This window comes from Protopterus annectens, chromosome 8.part0 (assembly GCF_019279795.1).
Source record: "Protopterus annectens isolate FY-2018-M chromosome 8.part0, PAN1.0, whole genome shotgun sequence".
Taxonomy (NCBI): Eukaryota; Metazoa; Chordata; order Ceratodontiformes; family Protopteridae; genus Protopterus; species Protopterus annectens.
Window position 1 is genome coordinate 1,789,068,105 of NC_056741.1, and position 13,501 is coordinate 1,789,081,605.

General features: G+C 45.9%; 1 long non-coding RNA gene across 3 annotated transcripts in view; it reads right to left on the bottom strand.

Annotated features, from left to right (window-relative positions):
* The window catches only part of LOC122809645, a 1,890,825-nt gene that overhangs the window by 1,326,191 nt on the left and 551,133 nt on the right, over positions 1–13,501 (bottom strand). The gene's annotated exons all lie outside the window — the stretch shown is intronic.

Sequence of the window (13,501 nt, forward strand, 5' to 3'; positions counted from 1 at the left end):
CAAAGTGGCCATGAAGGCACCAGGTGTCAAGAGTGGAAAAGGGGTCTGCTTGGACAGCATGTGGAAAGAAGGTACATGCAAGAAGGGGTTTAACAGAGGCAGGTCCATTACAGGCCTCCAAGGGTCTTCCTTTTTTGGGACTAGGAACAGCCTGGAGTAAAACCCTTGACCCTTCTTGCCCTGTTGGAACCCTCTATGGTGCCCTATGATAGTAAATCCTGGATGATCTGGGGTTTCAAATGGATTTGATTTTTGGAGGGAAGGGTATGCCTTTGGTATGGGTTTTTCCTGCCATGTCATAAAATACCTTATTTCCACTATTGATAAGAGCCATTGGTCTGAGTTAATATGTTGCCATAGGGGAGACAGTGAGAGGCAAGTAGAGAGGGATGTAGGCAGTCACGCATTGTTCAGTCTGGAAAGGACTGCCTGGAGTTAGACTGGCATTAAGTAGACCAAGGGGGACGAGGGCTTCCTAGCCCCTTTCCTGTGTATTGTGGAAGAAGTGGAAGGAGCAGGTGACCTCCCAACAAAGCTGGGTTTGGCAAGGTAGTTCCTGTAGAATTTTGCAGATGGGGAAACCAATAAATGCTTTAGAGGTCCTGCAGTTCCCCGTTTATTTACCTGCAAACTTCTGAATAGTTTAGCAGATAGCTTGCTAAACAGGAACTTATTGTACAGGGGAACATCCAGGATCTTATTTTGAAGTCATCAGGAGGGCTGATGTCTGAGTTAGTAGTACCCAAGGCAATACAGAAGTGGCTGATCTGGCTGAGGCTTCAGCAGCATCGCAGCAGCATTTTATAGATATAATGCCTAGCTACCTGTGCTGCAAGGAAAGCTTAGAGGCAACCTGTGGCTTTGTAAGTCAGGCATGGAAGAGAACAATGTAGTTGCCTGGGAGAGTAGATCTAGAGCATACTTTACCATGTGTGTCTGGTTATTAATGGGCATACAGACCAGGATGGAGGAAGTGTAGATCTTTTCGCAGTCTGTTCATCACTTTACTGTCTTTCTGTGATGGCAGGAGGGAAGAGGAATCTGCCAGGATTGCTTGTCTGGTGCCACCGCAATGACAGCAGGGTCTGCTATGGGTGGCTTGATGAAGTACTTTGATCATCAGAATTTTATAGAACCTATCTGGCCTTTTAGAGGCTGGGATTCAGGAGTCCTGGAAGCAGAAGCAGCATCCAGGCAAGCTGGAATCACAGGGGAATAGCAGAGGGAAGGGAGACTCCATCTGAGCACCTTTTGTACCTCAGTCATTTGTTTGGCATCCCACTTACAGCATTCTCTCATTTTGGAGAGAAGTCTCCCAAAGGTGATCTTCAGGTGGGGAGTCTCCTTCCAAAGAGTCTTTGTCTGGAGAATAATACTCCAGGGGAAGAGCCAGCTGAGAAGTGTAAGTGAGTGACTCATCAGAGGAGGAGGAAGAGGAGTCTTGCCTGAGTCTGGGGAAGGGGGGGTGGAACTGGCAGAGGCAGGCCTAGGGCTGAGGGCAGGCAGAGCAGGAGTATGAGGGGCTGATGGCCTAAGGGCTATTAAGGCCTGAACCAGGGACTGGGAGAAAGTTTGCCAGTCTGGCTGGTCTTCCAGTGGGGTGGACAAATGCCTATTTTTTTGTTTTCTTTTCAGAGAAGGAGACTTGAAAACTGTTTAAGAAGCTGAAGACCTACAATCAGTCATTGGGCCAGTGGCCGAATAGCCCTGTTCTAAAACCGAAGGTGGCCATCCAGTCAAGCCTGATTCTTGATATTAGCGGAGGGCACGCCGCAGAAAACTCCAATGGATGTGCCAGCTAGAGATGTTAGGCTGACATGGTACAAGTCGCCAGTTCTTCCAGATGTCCCTGAGCTCCTAGACTGGCAGCTGGCAGAACGCCCAACGCCGGAGGTGCAGTAGTAGCAAGCCTTAAAACCTCGGCCTTTTAGGCTCCACCTGGAAGGCCGGTCCACTATCCATTCCTAGGCCCAAGCGTTTAAGATGTTGGTTCTCTACAAATAATTTAAGAGTTGCCAGATGACTGCATAGGGTCTTAGGGATGAACGACTGACAGATATTACAGGTCGTATGGTCATGGACTGGCCAAGCAGAAAAGGCAGAGTTCATGAGAAGCTTTGTGTGGAATTTGCCAACCGCACTTATATTTTCCCTTCCTAGATGACATCAGCTATAAAAAGAGCCACAACAACCTAAGCCTATAACAAAAATAAAGAAGATTTCCCCAACGGGTACTTACCTGTATCGTCTTCTGAAGCACAGAGCGGAAAGTACAGTTGTGTACACTTACCATAAATGTAGATGTTCGAGTGTATTCACTGTTGCAGTCATTACATTTGGGTAATCTGCTGGCAGGTTGCCCTCAGTCAGCCTGAATTCCAAATTCTTGGGTCCCAGTTGGTTGCTGTCTTCTCCATGACGCCAGGTCGCCAGGGGTATAAAAGTACAGTTTTGTACCTACCATAAATGTAGATGTCCGAACAGGATAGCATCTGCAGTCATAACAAATGGGTTGTCCTGCCAGGCAGCCCTTCGGTCGGCCGGATTCCAAAGTCTGGGTCCGGCTTCGGCTGATGTCGCACTTCACCCGACGTCATCTCTGCTGGTCTTCGGGTATAAAGGCATCAGCCGACGCCATTTTCCTCAGTGTTTCTTGCCCCAGATGCCAGTTGCCCTCTAGGAAAGCTAAATTTTGGATAAATGCCAATGTTTCCAAAATAGTAGAAGGCAAACACAAAAAATAAGCATGTATGTACATATATACAAACAAATACACCATAAGAGACCCCCCCCCCCAGCTAGCTATTAGGAGGGTAAATACCCTAGGAGTACCACAGAGGGGAAGGAGGGTGGGTAATCCTGACTGCAGATGCTATCCTGTTCGGACATCTACATTTATGGTAGGTACAAAACTGTACTATGTCCTTCAAGGATGCATCTGCAGTCATAACAAATGGGTAGAATACCATAGCCAAACTAGGGGAGGAGGAAGAAGAATTATGGTGTAGTTAGGATCCCTTGCAATACAGCAGTGGCAAACCCTGCTCGGGATCTAGAGTATAGAGGTAAATTATAATGCTTGGCAAATGTATGCACGGAGGTCCAAGTAGCCACCTCAATAATGTCCTTGGTTGCCACTTGTAAGAAAGCTGTGGTAGTGGCTGTAGCCCTTGTAGAATGAGGTCTTATGTTCTGTGGAATGGTTTTCCATGGTAGGAGTAACAGAATCTTATGCAATTTCCTATCCATTTGGAGATTGTCTGTTTGGAAATTGCTTTTCCTTCCCTTCCTGTTGCATAGGCTACAAAAGCTGGTCAGTTTTTCTGTTACTTTTGGTTCTGTCCAGGTAGTAGCGAACTGTCTATGTACATCCAAGGTATGCAGCAGCCTTTCCCCTGTTCTGTGGATTGGGAAAGAAGGTAGGTAGGTGGATTGCCTGGTTTAAAGACACTCTGGATACCACCTTAGGCATAAATGTAGGATTAGTTCTCATGGACACTCTATCTTGATGGAAGATTAGGAAGGGTTGTACTGCCATTAAGGCCTGTAGTTCAAACCCTCCTTGCTGAAGTAATTGCCAGTAGGAAAGCAGTTTTCCATGATAGGTGTTGAAGATCTGCTGTTGCTGCTGGTTCAAATGGAGGGAGTGTCAATTTTCTAGCACAAAGTTCAAGTCCCATGCTGGTAATGGTGGTTTCCTAGGAGGTTTTACATTCTTGATCCTCTGAGGAACTGCCTGAGTAGAGGATGAAAAAGACAGGTGGGATCAAGCTGTATTCTGGAAATAGCTGATGCATGTATCTTGATGGAGGAATAGGACAGGCCTGTATGTAGAAGCTCTGCCAAGTACTCCAGAATGTTAGCAATATCTATGTTTGAGACATCTTTTCCTCTTTCAGTACTCCAAATGACAAACCTTTTCCATTTTCCTGCATAGTTCCTTCTTGTTGAAGGTCTGCCTTCAAGGATAATGTCTTTAACCCTTTGGGATAAGTCTGGGTTGTTGTTATGTGATGTTCCAGGCAGTCAGTTGCAAGGTTTTTAGGTTTGGATGCATGATGTTGTAGTTGTTCTGAGTTAACATCAAAGGCATCAGGGTATTGGCCACATTCTCCGAGACATGCTCCTCAGCAATGGATACCAGTGTTGTCTTGGCCAATTCGGAGCTATCAGAATTATCCTTGGACGTTCCTCTTTGATTTTCAGTAGTACCTTGTGCATCAAAGGAAGAGGTGGAAATGCATATGCTGTCAGGCCTTTCCAACTGAAGGATAGAGAGTCCACCTTCCATGCAAGTGGGTGGCATGTCCTTGTGCAGAATTTTTTGAGCTGGTGATTGAGTGGGGATGCGAACAGGTCTATTTGTGGCATTCCCCATTTCTTTGTGATGGCCTTGAAGATGTCCGGGTGTACCATCCATTCGTGAGCATCCGAGGTGGTTCTTCTTAACATGTCTGCTAGGTTTTCCCGCAGAAATATTGCCTGTAACTGGATGTTGTAGCTCAGAGCCATATTCCAAAGGTCCAGAGTCATTCTGCATAGGGGGTATGAATGAGTGCCTCCCTGTTTGTTGATGTACCACATGACTGTGGTGTTGTCTGTCCTTATCATTAAAATGGCCTTCTTTGAGGAATGGTCTGAATTTCTGGATTGCTAGGTTTACTGCCAGCATTTCTTTTGTGCAGGTGCAGCTGGTCTGGAGTCCACATTCCTTGTATGCACTTGTCCAACAGGTGCCCCCAGCCTAGGTCTGAGGCGTCCAGATGGTTTGGTTGCTTGAAAGTTGTGGAAGGGCAAGCCTGGGTTTGACTGGCATGCTTGAGCCCACCATAGGAACTCTTGTTTCAGGCATGGGATTAGTGGTATTTCGGTTTCTAAGCTGTGCCTGTGTTGAGACCATAAATTCTTTAGGTACCACTGTAGTTTTCTCATATGCAGTCTGGCATGGGGGACCAGGATTATGCATGATGCCATGAAGCCCAAGGCCTGCAGTACTTTTCTTGCTGTTAGTTTGTGCTGCTTTGTTAATGCCAAGAAGTAAAGAGGGAGTTGTGCTTGTTTTCTGCAGTTAGAATGCCATTTGTTTTACTGTGTCCAATTCCGCACCCAAGAATGTTCTTGTCTGGGATGGTATCAGTCTTGACTTTTTTAAATTGACTGTGTATCCCAGGGCTTGTAGTAAGCTTGCTTTTGTTGTCCGCTTGTAACAGGCAGTCGTCCAGGTATGGATAAATTTGGATTCCCTGTAGCCTGCAATGAGCGATTACTGATGCCAGGCATTTTGTGAATACTCTGGGCGCAGTAGATAAGCCAAAGGGCAATGCTGAGAATTGATAATGCTCTGATCCTGCAAGAAATCTGAGGTATCTTCTGCAATTTGGTCGTATGGGGACGTGCAGGTATGCCTCCTTGAGATCTAGAGTTACCAGCCAACACTCCTTGCCCAGCATGGGAAGAAGTTGCTGTAGGGTCAGCATTTTGAATTTTGGTACAATGATGTATGTGTTTACAGGTCTCCAACTTTTCTCTTGGTACTAGGAAGAGTCTGGAGTAGAATCCTTTGCCCTGTTCTGTTATTGGTACTTTTCCACAGCTCTCATCTTTGTTAATTGAGCTATCTGCTTTAGAGCTTCTGTTTTTGATTTGGAGGTAGGTTTGGCATTCCTCTTTACTGGTAAGGTGTGGAAGTGGAACCTGTAGCCTTGGTCTATGGTTTGCAAAATCCACTTGTCTTTGTGATATAGTGCCAATTTTTGAAAATAAGGCTAACTTTCCCTAAAGGTGCTGCTATTTGCTCCCTGGTAGGCGGTGTCAGAGCAAGTCACTGTGATTGTCCTGTTGCAGTGGCAGTGGTTGTGTCTGTGCCTCTCTGGTTATTGCCTTGCCACTGGCGCCCCTCTATAGGCACCTCCTCTGGATTGATTTCTGCCTCTAGAGCGCCTATTCCTGCCTCTTGAGATTTTGAGGAGTCTGGAAAGGACCAATTTTGGCAGGCCAGTTCCTGCTAAACCTTGGGGCTGAACCTGTAAGAAATCCTTAACTGTTTGTACAGATTTTGCCTTCTCTTCCATTTTCTTCATTACTTGCTGAGCAGGTGTACCAAATAGACTGGCCTTATCCATAGGAGCATCCAACAGCTTTGCTTTAACATGATCCGAAAACCTGTTCTTCAACCATGCATGCCTTCTTATCACTGTGCCAGTCATGGCTGATCTAAATGAAGCCTCCAGTGCATCATAGCCACATTTTAAAGAATGGTTACTAACCTGCTGAATGTTATTCACCATTTCTAAAACATATTTCTTATCTAAGGAGTCATCAGAGGACAGCTTCTTAGTTAACTGATCAAGCATAAACTCTTGGTATTGGATCATGTGAAACTGACAGTTTAAAGCTCTAGCTGAGAGAGTAGCAGAGGTGTAAACTTTTTCCCCCATCTCTAAGGACCTGGATTCCCTTTCAGAAGGGATAGGGTTTTTTGCTGAGTGACAAGCTACTGCCTTAGGCCCCTGGGATATAGTCTCAGGATCTGCAAGTGGGGCCTTGTATAGGTGGTGATGAGTGTCTGGCACCCTGTAAAATCTATCTGGTTTGGCAGGGGCTGGAGGTAAAGTATCAGGAGCAGTGCAAACATCATTAAATGCATCATCCACAACAGGCAGAACTGGAGGTATAGCTAAGGGCCTATGTTGTGGTAAGTGCAGAAAGGTCCTAAGCCTTTTCTGAATCTGAGAAATCTTGTCCCTGCCATTGGAATTGTTCTCTCATGGCATGTAAGGTTCCCCAAAGGAAAATTCCTCTGGTGGAGAGGCAGATGGAATGGATTCTTCAGCATCGAATCTTCATAAGTAGAAAAAGGAGCCTCTGGCTGATCTGTAATGTCTGAGTCATCAAGAATCATCAGAGGACACTGGCTCGGGGCTCTGCTCTAGGTCTCTTTCTGGAGGCTGAGAGGCCCTGTCTGGGTGAGATTGGGATCCCTAATTGGAGATTAAATCCTCTGCCAGAGTAAGCATTTGTGAACTAGAAGTGGGCCTATGTGAGGGGGTCTTAACAGGCACTGATTTAACAGTTTTGGCTGCTTTAGCCCTGGCAAAGGCCTTTATAGACATGGCTGCAGGAGGCCTAGCAGCACCACGTGCTGGGGTAGAGACATCCAAAGGGATGGTGTCTGATAATTCACTAGGAACCACAGTAGTAGGCAAAACTTCAGAGGCCGATTCAACTAAGGTAGCAGGAGCCTCAGTAGTAGTCATGGAGTCGGCTGAAGATTGACCCGTTTTCTTGGTTTCGGCCGAAACCGAGACACTCGCGGCTTGCTTAACTGTGGTTTCGGCAAACCGCGACCGCGAGTGTCGGTCTTTTCTTTGCTTTTAACAATTTGGGTAGTCGGAGGATCCACGGCATAATGTACGCAAAATCTGAGCGAAAAACTGTTCAGCAACTCCGACCGACGCCGCTCGCCGGTTGAAGGAAGCACAGGCTAAACAGGCTGCTACGTCGTGGTCTGGGCCTAAACAAGGTAGGTAGTAAGAGTGGAAATCCTTATGAGGTATTTGTTTCCCACAAGTTAAACAGTTATTTACTTTTTCTGACATCGGCTGAGGAAGAAAGAGTCCCCAACGGGGTACTTAGCTTTTTAGAAGTCTTCAAGTAGTATTCGGTAGTAGTAATCTCTGGATCTGACCGACCGCACTTGCAACAGCTTCTGCTTCGGCCACGCCGCAAGAAAGACTGAAATGGCGCCGGCTGATGCCTTTATACCCGAAGACCAGCAGAGATGACGTGAAGTGCGCGAATCATAAGCCGGACCCAGACTTTGGAATCCGCCGACCGAAGGGCTGCGTGATGGCACGGCAACCCATTTGTTATGACTGCAGATGCATCCTTGAAGGTCATCATGCAGCCGACGCCATTTTCTTTAGTTTTTCTTGCCCCAAAAGTAGCAATATTTTATATATATATATATATATATATATATATATATATATATATATATATATGATATATATATATATATATATATGATATAAATATATATACATATAGATATATATACACATACATACAAACATACATGATAATATATATATATATTCAATTATCAGGAAAGCCCTTCAAATTGAATTCCATTACACATGCGCTGATGGAAGGCAAACAGCTTACTGTTGCAGAGCAGATTAACTTGTCCGACTACAAAACCTTGTAACATGATTGTAAGCAGGCTTATGATTGGTGAGAATTTGGCTGATTGGGACAGTATTGTGATGGGATGTAGACCCCCCCTGCAGTGTTACATTGTACTGAGTGGCCAACTCTCATGCCTTTATTGTCAGCCTGCAAAATAAGTAGTATCTGGTTCCCCATGTTTGTTGATGTACCACATCACTGTGGTGTTGGTTCAGAAAACTTGAAGACCGACCAGGTTTTATGAATGGGAGAAAGGTCTTTGAAAGCTAGAAAGAGAGCAGTCATTTCCCTCACACTGATATGTTTTTTCTGGAGGTAGGGCTCCCATTGAGCCTGGACCTTGAGACCGTTCATAGTGTGCCCCCCATCCCTGATCCGAGACAACTGTGTGTGCATGAATTGGACTGGCTTGGTGGGGTGTAGAGGCATGGATTCTGGCCTATTTGCTGGATCCATCACCCCAACTCTTTTCAGGCAGGGCAGGAAGGGCACATGAAAATCCAGGGGGTGACTGTGTTGGGACCAGACATTTTTCAAGTACCACTGGAACTTCCTCACGTGCAACCTGTCATGGGGCAGCATAGGAAAAGTAGCTGCCATGAAGCCCAAAAGATGGAGAAATTCCATGACAGAGATACAAGTGACTAGAAGTAGGTCTTGGAAGAAGCTGGTCAGAGATGTGACTTTGTCTTGTGGGAGGAAGGCCTTCATCAAATCTGTCTTTATTCTGCAGCCCAAGAAGATGTGGTCTTAGGATGGAGTGAGGGAGGACTTCAGTAGGTTGAGAGTAAACCCCAGACTTGGGAGAGACATTGTGAACTGCAGGTGTGCCTGAGGCATACATGACTCTTCTGCTAGGATGAGAAGGTCGTCCAGGTAAGGGTAACTTTATATGCCTTTTGTTTGGCAGCAGGCTACTGCTGGAGCTAGACAATATGTGAACACCCTTGGTGCTGTAGACAAACCACAGAGCAAGGCATTAAATTGACAGTGCGAGGATGGCACAGCAATGTGCAGGGTCTATCACAACATCGAACTTACAAAAGTTCGATTGTTGTGATATTGAACCCTAAAGTCGAAACTCAACAAAACCGAGAAACACAGAACAGCGATTTTTTCCCAGGGAAAAAAATCACTGTTCCGTGACAAAAAAAAAAAAATGTAACCTTAAACCTAAACTAAAGTGGGAGGCTGTGCCCCACACCCCCCTACTTAAATATAGTAACTCCGACATCACACCACAGTGGAGGAAATAGCAAAGCCGAAAATGGCCCGACTTTTCCTGGGAAAAAGTCGATGTGCCGTAATTAATACGTTGGTACTTTCAACTTTCGGACTTTAGGGCTCGATATTACAATATTCAAACATGTTTTATTCAACATTGTAATATAGACCCAAGTACAGAAATCTCCTGAAGTCTGGGTGGATGGGGATATGGAGGTACGCCTCCTTCAAGTCCAAAGTGGCCATGAAGGCACCAAGTGTCAACAGTGGAAAAAGCATTTGAAGGGATAGCATGCAGAAAGAAGGTACATGCAGGAAGGGGTTTAACAGGGACAGGTCCAGTACAGGCCTACAAGGACCCTCCTTTTTTGAGACCAGGAAAAGCCTGGAGGAAAACCCTTAACCCTCTTGCCCTGTTGGAACCCTCTCTATGGTGCCCTATGATAGTAAATCCTGGATGATCTGGGGTTTCAAATGGATTTGATTTTTTGGAGGGAAGGGTATGCCTTTTGGTATGGGTTTTTCCTGCCATGTCATAAAATACCTTATTTCCACTATTGATAAGAGCCATTGGTCTGAGTTAATATGTTGCCATAGGGGAGACAGTGAGAGGGGCAAGTAGAGAGGGGATGTAGGCAGTCACGCATTGTTCAGTCTGTCTGGAAAGGACTGCCTGGAGTTAGACTGGCACGAAGTAGTCCTAGGGGGACGAGGGCTTCCTAGCCCCTTTCCTGTGTATTGAGGAAGAAGTGGAAGAGCAGATGCCCTCCTAACAAAGCTGGGTTTGGCAGGGTAGTTCCTGTAGAATTTTGGAACTGGGGAAACCAATAAATGCTTCAGGTCCTGCAGTTCCTTATTTTTTTCCTGCAAACTTTTGAACAGTTCAGCAGATTGCTGGCCAAAGAGGAACTTATTGTACAGGGGAACATCCAGGATCTTATTTTTGAAGTCATCAGGGAGGGGCTGATGTCTGAGTTAGTAGTACCTGCGTAATACAGAAGTGGCTGATCTGGCTGAGGCTTCAGCAGCATCGCAGCAGCATTTTATAGATATAATGCCTAGCTACCTGTGCTGCTAAGGAAAGCTTAGAGGCAACCTGTGGCTTTGTAGGGGAGTCAGGTATGGAAGAGAACAATGTAGTTGCCTGGGAGACTAGATCTAGAGCATACTTTACCATGTGTGTCTGGAAATTAATGGGCATACAGACCAGGATGGAGGAAGTGTAGATCTTTTTTCGCAGTCTGTTCATCACTTTACTGTCTTTCTGTGATGGCAGGAGGGAAGAGGAAGGAATCTGCCAGGATTGCTTGTCTGGTGCCACCGCAATGACAGCAGGGTCTGCTATGGGTGGCTTGATGAAGTACTTTTGATCATCAGGAATTTTATAGAACCTATCTGGCCTTTTAGAGGCTGGGATTCAGGAGTCCTGGAAGCAGAAGCAAAGCATCCAGGCAAGCTGGAATCACAGGGGGAATAGCAGAGGGAAAGGGAGACTCCATCTGGAGCACCTTTTTTGTACCTCAGTCATTTGTTTGGCATCCCACTTACAGCATTCTCTCATTTTGGAGAGAAGTCTCCCCAAAGGTGATCTTCAGGTGGGAGTCTCCTTCCAAAGAGTCTTTGTCTGGAGAATAATACTCCAGGAAGAGCCAGCTGAGAAGTGTAAGTGAGTGACTCATCAGAGGAGGAGGAAGAGGAGTCTTGCTCCGGAGTCTGAGGAAGGGGGATGGAACTGGCAGAGGCAGGCCTAGGGCTGAGGGTAGGCAGAGCAGGAGTATGTGTGGCTGAGGGCCATAAAGGCCTGAACCAGGGACTGGGAGAAAGTTTGCTAGTCTGGCTGGTCTTCCAGTGGGGTAGACAAATGCCTAGTTTTTTTGTTTTCTTTTAAGAGAAGGAAACTTGGAAATAGTTTGAGAAGCTGAAGGCCTACAGTCAGTCATCAGGCCTGTGGTCAAGTAGCCCTGTTCTGAAACCAAAGGTGGCTGTCCAGTCAAGCCTGATTCCCCCTTGATATTAGCGGAGGGCGACGTCGCAGAAAACTCCACGGATGTGCCAGCTAGAGATGTTAGGCTGACATGGTACCCGCCGAAGTCGCCAGTTCTTCCAGATGTCCCTGAGCTCCTAGACTGGCAGCTGGCAGAACGTCCAACGTCGGAGGTGCAGTAGTAGCAAGCCTTAAAACCTCGGCCTTTTTAGGCGGCTCCACCTGGAAGGCCGGTTCACTATCCATTCCTAGGCCCAAGCGTTTAAGATGTTGGTTCTCTACAAATAATTTAAGAGTTGCCAGATGACTGCATAGGGTCTTAGGGATGAACGACTGACAGATATTACAGGTCGTATGGTCATGGGACTGGCCTAAGCAGAAAAGGCAGAGTTCATGAGAAGCTTTGTGTGGAATTTGCCAACCGCACTTATATTTTCCCTTCCTAGATGACATCAGCTATAAAAAGAGCCACAACAACCTAAGCCTATAACAAAAATAAAGAAGATTTCCCCAACGGGTACTTACCTGTATCGTCTTCTGAAGCACAGAGCGGAAAGTACAGTTGTGTACACTTACCATAAATGTAGATGTTCGAGTGTATTCACTGTTGCAGTCATTACATTTGGGTAATCTGCTGGCAGGTTGCCCTCAGTCAGCCTGAATTCCAAATTCTTGGGTCCTGCGTTGGTTGCTGTCTTCTCTTCCATGACGTCAGGTCGTCAGGGGTATAAAAAGTACAGTTTTGTACCTACCATAAATGTAGATGTCCGAACAGGATAGCATCTGCAGTCATAACAAATGGGTTGTCCTGTCGTCAGGCAGCCCTTTGGTCGGCCGGATTCCAAAGTCTGGGTCCGGCTTCGGCTGATGTCGCACTTCACCCGACGTCATCTCTGCTGGTCTTGGTATAAAGGCATCAGCCGACACCATTTTCTTCAGTGTTTCTTGCCCCAGATGCCAGTTGCCCTCTAGGAAAGCTAAATTTTGGATAAATGCCAATGTTTCCAAAATAGTAGAAGGCAAACACAAAAAATAAGCATGTATGTTACATATATACAAACAAATACACCATAAGAGACCCCCCCAGCTAGCTATTAGGAGGGTAAATACCCTAGGAGTACCACAGAGGGGAAGGAGGGTGGGTAATCCTGACTGCAGATGCTATCCTGTTCGGACATCTACATTTATGGTAGGTACAAAACTGTACTATGTCCTTCAAGGATGCATCTGCAGTCATAACAAATGGGTAGAATACCATAGCCAAACTAGGGGAGGAGGAAGAAGAATTATGGTGTAGTTAGGATCCCTTGCAATACAGCAGTGGCAAACCCTGCTCGGGATCTAGAGTATAGAGGTAAATTATAATGCTTGGCAAATGTATGCACGGAGGTCCAAGTAGCCACCTCAATAATGTCCTTGGTTGCCACTCCTTGTAAGAAAGCTGTGGTAGTGGCTGTAGCCCTTGTAGAATGAGGTCTTATGTTCTGTGGAACTGGTTTTCCATGGTAGGAGTAACAGAATCTTATGCAATTTCCTATCCATTTGGAGATTGTCTGTTTGGAAATTGCTTTTCCTTCCCTTCCTGTTGCATAGGCTACTAAAAGCTGGTCAGTTTTCTGTTACTTTTGGTTCTGTCCAGGTAGTAGCGTAATTGTCTATGTACATCCAAGGTATGTAGCAGCCTTTCCCCCGTTCTGTGGATTGGGAAAGAAGGTAGGTAGGTGGATTGCCTGGTTTAAAGACACTCTGGATACCACCTTAGGCATAAATGTAGGATTAGTTCTCATGGACACTCTATCTTGATGGAAGATTAGGAAGGGTTGTACTGCCATTAAGGCCTGTAGTTCCGAAACCCTCCTTGCTGAAGTAATTGCCAGTAGGAAAGCAGTTTTCCATGATAGGTGTTGAAGATCTGCTGTTGCTGCTGGTTCAAATGGAGGGAGTGTCAATTTTTCTAGCACAAAGTTCAAGTCCCATGCTGGTAATGGTGGTTTCCTAGGAGGTTTTACATTCTTGATCCCTCTGAGGAATTGCCTGAGTAGAGGATGCGAAAAGACAGGTGGGTCGAAGCTGTATTCTTGAAATAGCTGATGCATGTATCTT